Source organism: Leptonotus elevatus, chromosome 20 (assembly GCF_054856555.1).
Source record: "Leptonotus elevatus isolate MCC_2025b chromosome 20, RoL_Lele_1.0, whole genome shotgun sequence".
In the NCBI taxonomy this organism is placed as follows: domain Eukaryota; kingdom Metazoa; phylum Chordata; class Actinopteri; order Syngnathiformes; family Syngnathidae; genus Leptonotus; species Leptonotus elevatus.
In genome coordinates this window covers 12,467,154-12,480,395 of record NC_141258.1, presented here as the reverse complement: position 1 = coordinate 12,480,395, position 13,242 = coordinate 12,467,154, and the positions used below count along the sequence as shown (strand labels likewise).

Below are 13,242 nucleotides of genomic sequence, written 5' to 3'. Positions count from 1 at the left end.
CCAATCTATAGAGTTAGGAGGGAGGTAGTCAATGATTAGTATAAAAGTGGCATCACTCCTCACCGCACATGAAGCACCTCACAATGACCAATGGTAAAACATTAGAAATGTTTGTTACCACTTTTTTTCAAACCAATACCAGTATCAGTTCTTGAGTAGTCACCGAAACTGATAGTACCAAATAATACAACTAGTTAGGTTTTTTTTGCTCAATAAAATTTCCCCCCAAAAAACAATGACAATTTTAAAGAAAGATTTACATGAAATTATTGGCAATTTTCTATGTTTCTAATTTCTAATTCTAATCCCTGATCAGAAAATGAGTCAAAAGAGGTGATATTTTGAAATAAGGCTGGATAGGGGAGACCGGGTTAAGTTGTCACATTGCAATTTTCTTTTCCACCAGAGGGCGCAACGAAAAAATGAAATACTAGTTTTCTTCGTATAAATGGTCAGGGGTTGTGTATTATCTGAGAAGCACATTGTGAGCTGAGATGAGTGCCAGTTAGTTTTGCACAACCCAAAGTAAAAACAGGCATCGTACAAATTCTAGCAGCAAATCATGTGGACTCGTTAGAGGAGAGATTCAGGCATCTTGTCATACCTCAGTCACTGCTCTGTTTTAAGCTAACTTAAAACTAGAACAAGTATTAGTCAACATGGTCGTTAAGGGCAACTTGTGTCAGTCATTTTGGGGTTTGTTGTCACATATACAAAGTATGCCAGAATTGCCCTTCGGATGATGAGTCTGAAAAGTGAGGACATTAGTTTGCTAGGTTTTCTTTCATTGTTTAAAAATGGATTTTCCAGTTGTTGTTGGAAAAACAGTATGCCCACGTGACTGGTTGAAGTTTCATGACGAACTATCCATCATCCATTAAACCATAGGTGTCAAATCCCGGTCCTGGAGGGCCGCAGTGCTGCAGGTTTTGGATGTTTCCGTTCTCCAACACAGCTGATATATGATCAGCTCATCAGCAAGCTCTGCATACCTAAATGCCAGCAGTTCCTAAGGACTTTAATCTGTTTCGTAATATTTCATGTTAAAGTTTGCTCAATGGCTATAGTACATTTTCAAGATCATGTCAAACAATTTCTCTAGCTGTTAAAAATTCACAGGAGAAAAGGCATAATTTTGTCCTTGTTTTATTTGTTGCAAAATCCAGTGTGACATCTTGCCACATATAGTGTGACAACTATAATTGGTGGGGCAACATGTCACATGTTCACTCCTTCTATTGGATGGCTTATATCTCCGCACTGTCACAAATGACATGAATACAAAAAATATACTAAGACTTTGGTCTTTCATCTGGTATACTTTTGCACATCTCCAAATACAATATAATGTAATAAATAAGAGGAAACGTGGAATAAAGAGAGTGTGTGGATAGTTTGAGAGGCTGTTGACAATAATATAATAATACACACCTAAGGAAAATTTAGATCAAAGACTATGTTTTTCAAATCTGGGAGGAATCCCGAGTACTGGTGATGGAAAAATGAAGCTTCATGAAGCTCTTGCAATATATTTTTTTACTCGTCTAGATGATGCGCTTGGTTTAAAGATAAAGGCTAGTGCAATGGAAATTTTAATTTCCACTGCATCTTTAAACCAAGTGTGCCATCTAGAAGAGTCAAACAATATCACAACTGCTACACAGTGCATCTTAGTGAGAACATGCAAACTCCACACAGAATGGCCTCAGCCCAGATTCAAACCAACAACCCCCAAAACCATTGAGCCTAATTTTTTGATTTTTTTTTTCCATCGTTGAAATTTGGCACTCTTCTCCGTGGTGTGCCAGCCACATTTAGATGTTTATTTTCCCTTTCTTGAGACTTTTAAGAGCATTTTCAGATGAACAGAAACAATATACAGGATAGGGCTGGGACGATCCACTTCTGTCACGATCCAATCCGAATCCCGATACCTTGGTGGCGATCCGATACGTATTGCAATTTTTTTTTTAAGTTTTATTTTTGGCTATTTGGGGCTACTTAAATATCAAAGTTATTAACCTTGTAATTAAAAAAGGTAGCATCCTGCCTGGATGGCCTATTTTTCACTCCTAAACTCATTGTTTGTTTGTTTTATTTTTAATCAGGAAAGTGATATCAGCATGCATTTTCAATTTCATCCATCTGTTTTGGAAATTCAGCAGAAAAAAACTAATGTGAATGGCCTGACACGAACGATCATCGACACTTGGAAGTTGTAACGCACCTGTCTTGTTCTGAGCGTCGCTTCCCCATCGATCGAGAGCGGGGCACCCCGCCGTGAGGCGCCCCCCCCCCCCCCCTCCGTTCCTCCAAGCGCAGAACGAGCGCTGGCCTGGCCCACGCGCCCGCGTGAAACCTCACGGATGCCGGTGGAGAGGAACCGTTGTTCCGGGTGTAGCCCGTATTGCGCCTGAGGCGACCACTTCAAAGCCTCTCCCGCGCGCTAACCGCCTCTCCAATTCATCTCCCGCGGGGCACCACCGCAGCCCAAGTCGCGGCTCCCGGGCTCGGCCGAGGGGGCCACCTTGAAACCTGGACGAGCCGCCGACTGAATGAATGCTGAATTTAAGCACATTATTAAGAGGAGAGGAAAATAAACTAACCAGTAGCGGCGAGTGAAGAGGGAAAGCGCCGTTCGTCTTTGGTTGTTCCCAGTACAAGGTGAACATATTAGCTAATAGCTAGTTGGTTACATGGCTGGATACCTGTAATGCAGCCACGCTACACGGCGGATGTGCTGCAATATCATTTGATATCAATTAAGTATCGCGATACCACTTAATGCAAGGGTGGCCAAGCTCAGTCCACGAGAGCCACTATACAGCATGTTTTCCATGTTTCTCTCCACTAACACACCTGATTAATGATCAGGATCGTTATCAGGCTTCTGCAAAGCTTACTGATGAGCTGATCATTAGATTTAAGTGCGCTGAAGGAGGGAGACATGGAAAACAGGCTGGAAGTGGCTCTCGAGGACCAAACTTGGCCACCACTGACTTAATGGATCGATACTGCAGATCATGTGAACAAGTATCGCGATATATTGCCAAACGACATTTTGTCCCAGCCCTAATACAGGCAAAATAAATGTATTAATTTCTGAGTGACTTTAGAGCTGCTGAAATCCAGTGTGTGGCCAGACACAAATTAGACAAACATAAGGCCAACAAACTTGCAAGTAAGAATGCGCTGCTGTCTCAGTTAATATACTGTGAATGTAGCTAACGTGTCAGGTGTGAACAACTAATGATTCACACAACTGCAAAAGTCATAGGGCATCTAGCTTTAATGGCCATTTCCACAATATTGAAACCATAAAATAGTAAATAGGACATACAGTGTAGTGTAAGCAGGATTGGAAAAAAAAACACTTTGTTGAGGGTTGGCATATCGGAACCAAAAAAAACAAGATTATATTGTTTTAATAGAAGCTGGATGAAGTTTAAAGCAATGATGAATTTGTTAGCCCTTTTTTGTATGCTCCATTAATGTTTTACAATTTCAAATGATTGCTGTGGAAGATGTAATTAAAATAACAAAACTAATGGTCCCTAAAGACCTTGCTTTCACAAACTTTGCCTGAAGCTGAATAAATCTGCTACATCTCATTCCTGTTTCAGTTCATTCACAAATGTTACAAAATGAACTCTGTAAAAGTAGTCATCCGAATTGTTACGTAACCTAGTATGTTTTAGTTAATTATTTATTTCATTTTTTTACAAAAATACATACATGTTGCTTTTAAATTGTTTTGACAAGTAAAATGTATCACAAAAGTTAATTAAGCAAATTAAATAGAGTTCATGTTGCTTTTTCCGACCAACGACTTAACATAATACGAGCCTGAGGTATTGATGCATTTGTCATAAGCTGTTGAAAGTATTTAACTCAAGTCGGCCTAAATGTTAAGAACAGTCATGCAGTAGGTCAAACGCCGACTTTACAACAAATGTATTGAATAAGCCAGACAACCACTCATGAATCACTGATCGCAGAACAGTTTTTTGCTGCCTGTAGTCAGAGTGATAGTTGCCATCAGGAGCAACGCTCTGACCTTGCCTGAATGACGATTCCGACCTACAGAAATGTACAGCCTGGATCATATCACAGACAATGCCACTCACACACAGACTCCACACTGGACTGATAATGGATTCAATCTGGATGATAGTGGGACCTACCAGATGCTGTAGAGGGTGTTGGGTTAGTTCTAAGGAAACATGGAGTAGGAAAGAGAACGATAGCAGACACTTTTAGGTTGACATCTAAGCAAGAGTCATGGGCATCACCTGCTTTGTTTGCAAATGTAAATGTAAAAGGATCTCATCTATGTGTGAATCTGCTGTTTTTGATATTGTACCTGTGACTGATTGGTTATCAGTCCAGGGTGTAACCCAGTCTTTGCCATAGAACATAACCTTGTAAATGAGCTGGACTGCTTTTCATATAGCTCACTTATCTACACCATACGATGCCCAAAGTGCTTTACAATTAAAGCCTCACATTCACCTGTTCACACACACACACTCATACACCAGTGGTCGGTTACTGCCAGGTTTACTTGGAGCAAATCGGGGTTCAGTGTCTTGCTCAAGGTCACTTCGACATAGTCACCAAAGGTGAGGATCGAACCCACCACCTCGCGGATGGGAGATGACCACTCTACCACTGAGCCATGCCGCCCTTGTAGAGAAGTGGTAGAAAATAAATACAGCTAATCAAGGAGTTCCATACCCATCAAATTACTCCAACATTTCACTGATGCACATTTGTATTCCTAAAGCTTCAACATACAATGACTGAAATATCATGGCAATAGATCACAAGTGTCTTCCTGTGGAGCTTTCGCTGGACACAACCAAACCTACTGCATCCCAAAAGCTACAGTGAGAGATTTCCCATTCTCATTCCATCAATTTCTTTGATTTCAAATGTCTCAGCACAGCAAGAATCCCGTAGGTACCGTCAGCTCCACCTGTTCGGGTAGCTTTAATAGACACATAGACCTGACAGGTATGTTTGAGGAAGATTTTCCCGGGAGAATCTCAGCAGTTATGAGTTATTTATTTGCAGCCGTGTTGCTCATTATGGAATCCAAAGAATGATTTCAAGCACAGGGCTGAAGGAGAAGCATATTTCAGCACCATGGATAGCTACCACTCCCTGCTCTGGCCCAATGGCTTTGGTAGGCTGTCCTGTGAGAATATTATTTTAGATTTAAAAAATATTTCAAATTGAGACAGGGTAGACTCAACCAATACTATATTCTGATTTAAGAAATGTGAAAATTGTGGAATAGAACATGAAATATCTGTGTCTATGATTATCAAGTAAACAGAAGTCCGCCATTTAACCAGACCACCAAATAAGAGTTCCACACTGGCGTTTTGCATGGTGTTACATCAGGCCTTGTTATAGAAGCGCACGCCTTCACACATAACACACACACAAACACACATTGCACCCAACTATGTTGCCTTCTTGCCTGGATATGTTATCACTTTCAAGTCTAAATCCGTGCTTGTTTGATTGTCGCAGGTTATCCGTCTATTAGTTCCACTTTTTCCGTTTCATGCTGCAATCATTGGTGAAGTGTGTTTTATGTATTGGCAAATTAGGAACGCATGCAATTTCTTTTTGAAATATTTATCGCAAGAGAGTTCTTTGTGAAAAGCTAGTAATGAAGGCTTGCAGTTTATTGCACTCAACTGCATACATTTCAACTACGAAAGAGCATCATTGTCTACTACTTACAGTACTGTGGAAAAAGTATATATATATATATTTTTTTTTTTCCTCTAAAGAGCTCAGTATTGTTCATTCGGAAATGTCATCATCATTGCTCTTTATTATTATTATTATTATTTTAATATATATATATATATATATGTATATATATATATATATATATATATATATATATATATATATATATATATGTATATATATATATATATATATATATATATATATATATTTTTTTTTTTTTGTATGTGGGTGAGTATGTGTATGTGCGTGCGTGCGTGTGTGCGTGCGTGCGTGCGTGGATGCGTGCGTGTATTTGTTAGCTCACCAAAAACCTATTAGAAAAAATCCCATACCGTTCACCTAAACCGAACACCGCTGTGGAAAAAGTTTATGGACATCACTAACGTTTTAGACATCAACATGAAGAATGACAGATGCAGGCTTTAGCACAGACAATAATTCAAGTTTAAATTATACACATTGCAGCTCTCACTAGCTGATGCACACTGTGTTAATGTCACAGAGTCTTAAGGAGGAAGGGAGAAGGTACAGTAGTACATACACAAAACAAACAACTGTAAATGACATCACTAACAATCTCCAGAGGACAGGAAGTGAAGGTCATGAACATTAAAAAGACAAAAAAAAAGGGGTAAAGGCAACATTAAAAGATGCAAACCACACATTAACAAGAAGTATAGGAAGGTCAGGTTTTAATTTGCCAAAAAGTGCAAAAGCAAGCTTCAATAATCCTGTGAGAACCTGCTTTACATCAACCATATGATGGGCTTTATGTGGTAGTCTTTGAAGGGTGTTTATGTACAGAAAGATTTTGTTAATGATAAGGCTACGTTCACACTGCAGGTCATAATGTTCAATTCAGATTTTTGTGTGAAATCCAATTTATATTACCTATTAATTGCGACCTCACGTCTGTCTGCTGTGTGGGCGTAATGCGTCCCCAAAGTGACCCGCATGTGCGCAGAAAAAGATACGTCGTCACTCACAATGCTGTTTGCGGAAGTAAATACGTATGGTCCAGCAGCGTGTCAGGGCCATGGACTTTTATAAGTCTGTCGTCGGGGCTCATATTTTTACCATCTCATATCTTCAGAGGAGTGATGCAAGAAGAGGTAGAAATAATATTTTATGAAAATGAGGCGAGCCTGGCCTCATCTAACGGAGACCTCTCCTTTTTTTCTCCCTAACAATGACGTCACATAATTTATGAGCGGTCTGCGTGGCTAAATTACTAATATCACAACGTCATCAATGTCATCTTTATACTTCATGTTTCAAGTGGGATTAAATTTAAGTCAAATATAAAGTCCCATCTGTTATTCGAAACAACTTTGCCCTCGTACATTTCCCGAGCTGTGCGCACCTCGCAGATTTGTCAAGCATAAATCAAGCTTAATGCCCCCGCCCGAATATATGCGACCTGGCCGTTCAGACTGCGGTCACATTGCAAACATTCGGATACGTATCCGTTCTAGGACCACATATGAAATTGACAGAGGTAGGATATGAAAAGATCGGAATTGAGACGTTCAAATTGACATAAAAAAAGTCAGATACAAAACAACCAGATCTGGGTCGCATTTTCCTGCAGTGTGAATGTAGCCGAAATTTATCATTCTTCTCCTCTTTGTCTCATGGTGGGAGTGCCGATGTACGTATGAGCCGAGTAGAGCTGACAATTTGTTGGCTGAAAGTCAATTAAACTTTATGTCTGCTGGGACCACGTCTAAACATTAGCGCAAATAGTAGAATGTGATTTTGGTGAATTTGATCGAAATGCAGGGAGACAATTTCTGAGCTCCACATACAAAAAGCTTGCATCAAACAGTCTTAATCTTTGCAGAATAATCAATTAATGCACTTAATGATTATTATTAGCATATTTCATATATATTTTTAGAATCATCCAACTGGCATGCGCACACTTAAGGATTCTCACATGGACATTGGATTGGAAGGCAATCTGTGCCCACTGCACAGATCTGTGATCTCCCTGGCCAACTTTACATAAAAAGTCTGCTTGCAGTTCCGTATAAACATACAACAGACTGGTTTTTAAAGGAAATGAGAAGAGCTGCTTCTATTGGCTGTGTAAATGCCACAATGGTGCAAACACTTGTTGTGCCAAACTGTAAAAATACCAAACCAAAGTCAAGTCTGCCCTTGAGCAGATTTTGACTGCGCTTTGCGGTAGACTTGCGTTGGTCACGATAATAGGCCCAAATCAGTCATGGATGGAATGTTTACATTTTTTTAAATAAACTATTTAATGCAACTATTTACTGACAAAGGTAACAGCCTTTCGTGTACATAGTTGTAAATGTTCTTTATTTACATATGTAATGAATATTGCCAGTCACCCTCAATTTTTTTTCCCTTTTCTCAAACATTTCACTCTTGGAAATATGCGCAAGGTCAACCTTGGGTGGGAAGCGAGAGGTCTCGCCCCCTTTTTCACGTCCACCAGAGACGGCCAAAAGGCATTGTCACCAGGATGTGAATGTTTGCTTTTCACCAGCCAGAACCACCAGTTTATGGCACCAAAGTATTTTATCGGAAAGCTCCATCTCCTCCCCTGTCGAGGTTGTTTGTGAAATCATAAATAACAATGAACCAGATGGTCCGTTTAAACCCAGGTCAGTCACATTCCAGCCTTCTTGAAAGTTACATGTGACCAAAGCGCCTTCAAGTGGGGCGATCGAAACTGCCCTCACATGGAACACCTATGACCACAACGCAATCTTACACATTTCACCTAAAAAATTCATCACATACAAGTGAACTTATGCACAACTGATGGTTTCACACCATGTATGTTTTTTTTTTGTTTGGAAAAGAATGTCATATGTATTTCAACCTCAAGAGAGTTCTTAGATACTCCGCAAAGAACAAAATTATCTCATGATGCATTATTAGTCGATATGTGTAACAATAACATGTTTTGCTTGGAAGAACTTGACTTGCCAGCCTGACCAAATTTAATTGTTAATTATTAATTATTTAAATAATTTGGAGCTTAAAAAGTTTTGGAGTTGAGTCGGGTCAAAAGAGGGAGAAGCCGGTCCTCCCTCCTTTCTGAAGAACACGCCCCACAACTTTAAAGCCGCTGTTCTTGTTTATTTTCCTCCTTCTCCCCTCCGTCTGGCCCCGAACTGACAAAAAGACTTCCGGGTGCGGTGCCACGTTCTCAACCACGTGGCACCTTTGTTCCCTGAACGACCAAGTGTCTCGGACTTGGCGATCGCACCGCCGCCGCCGTGCACCAAATCCTGGACACAAATTTTTGGCTTTTTTTTAATTTTTCATATTTTTCTTTTCTTTTGTGTTTGTCACAGTTGCCGACGAAATTTTCCGTGACTGCGTGTGTCACCCACCAACCACCGTTGAATGGACACGCGCAATTCCTGTGCGTCAACCAGCACCTGCTCCAAGTGTCCCATCGCCGCGAGAGCTGGTTCAACGGCTGGTCTCCCTCGGGACGCATACACGCAGTGAATCTCGGCCTCAGTAGCGGGTATTGGCCAGCTGATACGCGGATCTTCTCGCGCGCCGAGAGGACAACTCCGGCTGAAGTCCCGACGCACCTGAAAACCCAATCCACTTTGAGTCGAGCTGTGTCGCCCCTCGTCCGACTGGGGAACGATTTTTATTTTTTATTTTTGCCTTGTTTTTTGGGGGAGCAGTTTTTTTTTCTTCTTCAACCGATCTCCCCTCCACCCGCTCGATCCAACTTACTCTAGTAAGTGGCACGTCTCATAGCCAATTTGACATATCGCTGGTACAACTTCCATTTCAAATATCTCACAGATTTGGCAAGTCAAACCTTTCCTTTCTACCTCGTTAAATTGTTCCTTTCTTATTTCTATTAGTTTCATTCTTATCCCTTTTCTTTCCACCGTATGATAGTTAGGTAGGCAGTATTTTGATTCTGTATGCGTAACCGTAGTCAGTTTTTTTTTAAAATGTAGTTCAGTCTCAATCGTGCTTGTGTCCGAGTGGATTAGTAATAATTTTAGTAATACAAAGAACCACGAACATTGAATGTGGCGACTTCAGATTATGAATAAATAAATGAGAATTTGGATTTTATTCGTTGTGTTTCTCCAAACTGAAAGTAAACAGAACGTGGTGCCCCTATAGGTGATTGAGGGAATTATGACTTCCTCAAGCTCTGATCAAATTATTAACATCAATTATCGCTACACATATATAAAGTTGCCTCTTCAACTGTTAGTCATCTTAAAGTGTGGACTTTTTAAAGTGTGGACTTTTAGTCCACGTTAATTATTTGTATGTATAAAGCAATTTTTTAACAACTCAGATATTACTAATTTAACTGTAGATTCACAAATATCATATATTCCATAGGAGAAACACACTGTAAAAAAATAATAATCCTAATATAGCAGAATTTTACTTTTTATTTTACAGTTTTTGTCTGTATTCTAAAAATATCATTTATCCCACTAATGGGTAAGTTGTCACACTATATGGGGTAAGATGTCTCACTGCATTTTGTAACTAATAAAACAAGGACAAAATTATCCTTATTCTGCTGGGGTTTTTTTTTTTCACATCCAGAGAAATTGTTTATCATTGATCTTGAAAATTTACCACAGTACTTGAACAAACTTTAACAGTTTTAACCTCAAATGCCTGTTTTGCTTCCCTTAAACTGGAAATTTGAGAGTAAAATGTTTTTTTTTTTTTGTTTTTTTAATGAAGCATTTCGTTTAATGGATGGATGGTTCATCATGAAACTTAAACCAGTTCTGAAATGTGGGCATACTGTAGTTCAAACAACTGGAAAGTCATTTTTTAAACAATGAAAAAAAAACTGGCAAACTAATTTCCTCACTTTTCGGACTCATCATCTGAAGAACAATTCTGAGGTGCATTTTTTATTGGCCCATTGATTGCATATGTGACAACAAACAAACCCCACAATGACTGAGACAAGTTGCCCCAAACTACCATGTTGGCTAACTCTTAATTTAGTTTAAAGTTAGGGGGCACCAGAAAAATACTGTTAAATTAAAAAAAAATGACTTTCTCTTTATTCTTTTTTTATAGTGCAGTGCCAGTCTCTCTTTTTGAGTCTTGAGAATTTATTTCTAATCCACTATTTCTTGAGTCTGAGACAGGACCAATAAAGAGCTTCCTACTAGCACAATTGAATGTTTAAAAATAAAAAATAAAAAAGAACATGGCTAATATTAGGGCTTTTTTTTTCTGTGGCTACCTTAAATATTTTTTTTAACAGCCGTATTCAGAGCCACTGGCCTCCATTGTAACTAGTAGCTGGTCTGACACCGCTATGCTACATACACTCCACAGGCGTCGAAAAGAGAAATTCATGGTAATGAGCAAATTTAAACTACAAGTGAACCTTAAAATGCATCATGTTGGAAGTAAAAGACCACATGCTGCTCAAAACATTTTTTAAGAGTGAGGGCTTTTTTTTTTTCATGATACACTATGTAAAACACACCAGAAGACTCTTTGAAAAACAGAGAAATGCCTTGTTTTCCGTGTGGCTCAATTCCCTACACAGCAGCAGCTCAAAGACCTTAAATTAATAGGGCTTGGTGCGTTTGAGTGTTGTGACCTAGGGCTGTGTTCAATACAACCCCACGGTTCCACTCTCACTAATGAGGAAAGGCTATTCCTTTCAAGGTGAGTCAGAGAATAAAAAGATGATTTAAATAACTTTGCTCTCAAAAAAATAAATTACTCGGAGAGATGTCAAGGCCAGATACATTCTAAGAGAATACATACGGTGGGCCCTTTTTAGTGCTGTCCCCTCACTAACCATTTACCATACTGTCGAGGCTTCATTATCATATCAGGATGTAATTTATTGACTCCAGGTCAAAGCAAAATAAAGAACAGGAGATTTATTCTAAATTTGGCAGTACTGTCGATAGGTGCTGATCCCCAAATGGTAATACACAGTAGTCAAGCCACTTAGTCAACACAGCCCTCACTTTAACTGACAGTCTCTAATTGTACAGGAGATTAAAGTGATTTACTATAAGAGCAAATAACTCTAAAAACATTTGGGTAAAAAATAACCCAACTATTGGTCAAAAATGGACCAATCCTCTAGTTGGGCCAATTTGGCCCAATTTTGAGTCAAGAAATGGGTCTTTTAGTGTAAAACAACTCATAAATATTGGTCAGGTCCTTTACTTGGGTCAAAAAAATTGGGTCATTTTGTATGAAATCAACCCAGAACGTTGGGTCAAATTGACCCATAAAATGGATTGGTCCATTTTTATTCATAATTATTTTACTTTTTGTTAGAATACATGTACAAAAGTTATTCCATATTTACTCTTACAGTATTGCAAAGCATGGCTCATGTTCCTGCAGCTGGAAAACAGGAAATGGGCCTTTAGCACACGATAAGGCCTGTAAAAAAATATATTAAAAAAAGGAGGCTCGGCGGAATGTGTCCTAAGCGGATAGGAGATTGTAACTGAGTACATCTCTGTCCGGTTCTCCTCGCGAGCAAAATTAATTTAAATCTCTTGTCTTCCTTCCTTGTCTATTGTTTATTAAATGTTAAAAGGTTGACTGGACCTGACACTTTTGGCCCAACTGTTTTTAGAGTGTTCTGTCATGCGGTCTTAGAATATTTTGAAAAATCATCTGCGCTTCATCATATGAACTTTTGCTGTTTATAAGCCTACAAAATTAGAATGATGACGCTATAAGAGTTGCTGTCACAAGCTCAGTAGTACAGTTGCTTAACTCATTTGCTCCGAAAAACGTATGAATACATTCTATTTTAAATTTAGCAATGGTCCCAAAAACGCATTTATACGTTTATTTTTATTTTTAAGCTAGAGCAAACAGAAGGCTTTGATGCTGCCTCTGACCTGAAGAGGTCGCTTAAAGCAATGGTTTACAAAAACGGTCAGCAGGTGGCAGCAGAGTATAAGAGATCAACCAGGGCCATGTTGCAAAAAGCTATTTTCCCCAATGTTTTAAACTTAGCTATATTCTAATGCTAAGTGCTGCAAAGCGAAAACAGATGAACAATGAAAGAAGAGAATCTAATCTTTCATTTGGTAGGTTCCATGTTTTTATAGCAATAGATCACAATGTTCCGTGGGCCTTGCAAAATCAGTCAAAATCCAGTAAAACAGCTGGGAGCAAAGGGGGTTGCTTCAGTTAAAATGGCTGTGAGTGAATGAGTTAATGTGATTCATAATGTGATGCGTGTCCAACGTGGTGGAGGGTACAATGATTTAAAAAGGATCAAGAAAATCGACTGACTACAACATTATCTACTTACTGAAGGATGTCAGTGAGCTGAACAGGTCTTAATGTGTCTTCATTTAATGAGAACCTATGAAAAAACAAAGGCAAAATATTAAGTGTACTACATTTGGATGATCTGATTATGTTAAGCAGGTTCTTCAAGGAGCATGGACAAAAGCTGCTCAAGGTACTTAACACATT

At 39.1% G+C, this 13,242-nt stretch overlaps 1 protein-coding gene across 13 annotated transcripts in view; it reads right to left on the bottom strand.

The window, feature by feature from the left end:
* Positions 1 to 13,242, bottom strand: part of rbfox3a (RNA binding fox-1 homolog 3a) — a 436,944-nt gene that overhangs the window by 324,227 nt on the left and 99,475 nt on the right. For 12 of the 13 annotated variants that reach the window (XR_015091657.1, XR_015091658.1, XM_086064234.1 and 9 more), the window contains exon 3: positions 13,076 to 13,129. The exons of the other annotated variant lie outside the window; for it this stretch is intronic. The gene's annotated coding sequence lies outside the window, so the exon portion shown is untranslated. The remainder of the gene's footprint in view (positions 1 to 13,075; positions 13,130 to 13,242) is intronic. 13 annotated transcript variants of the gene reach the window in all.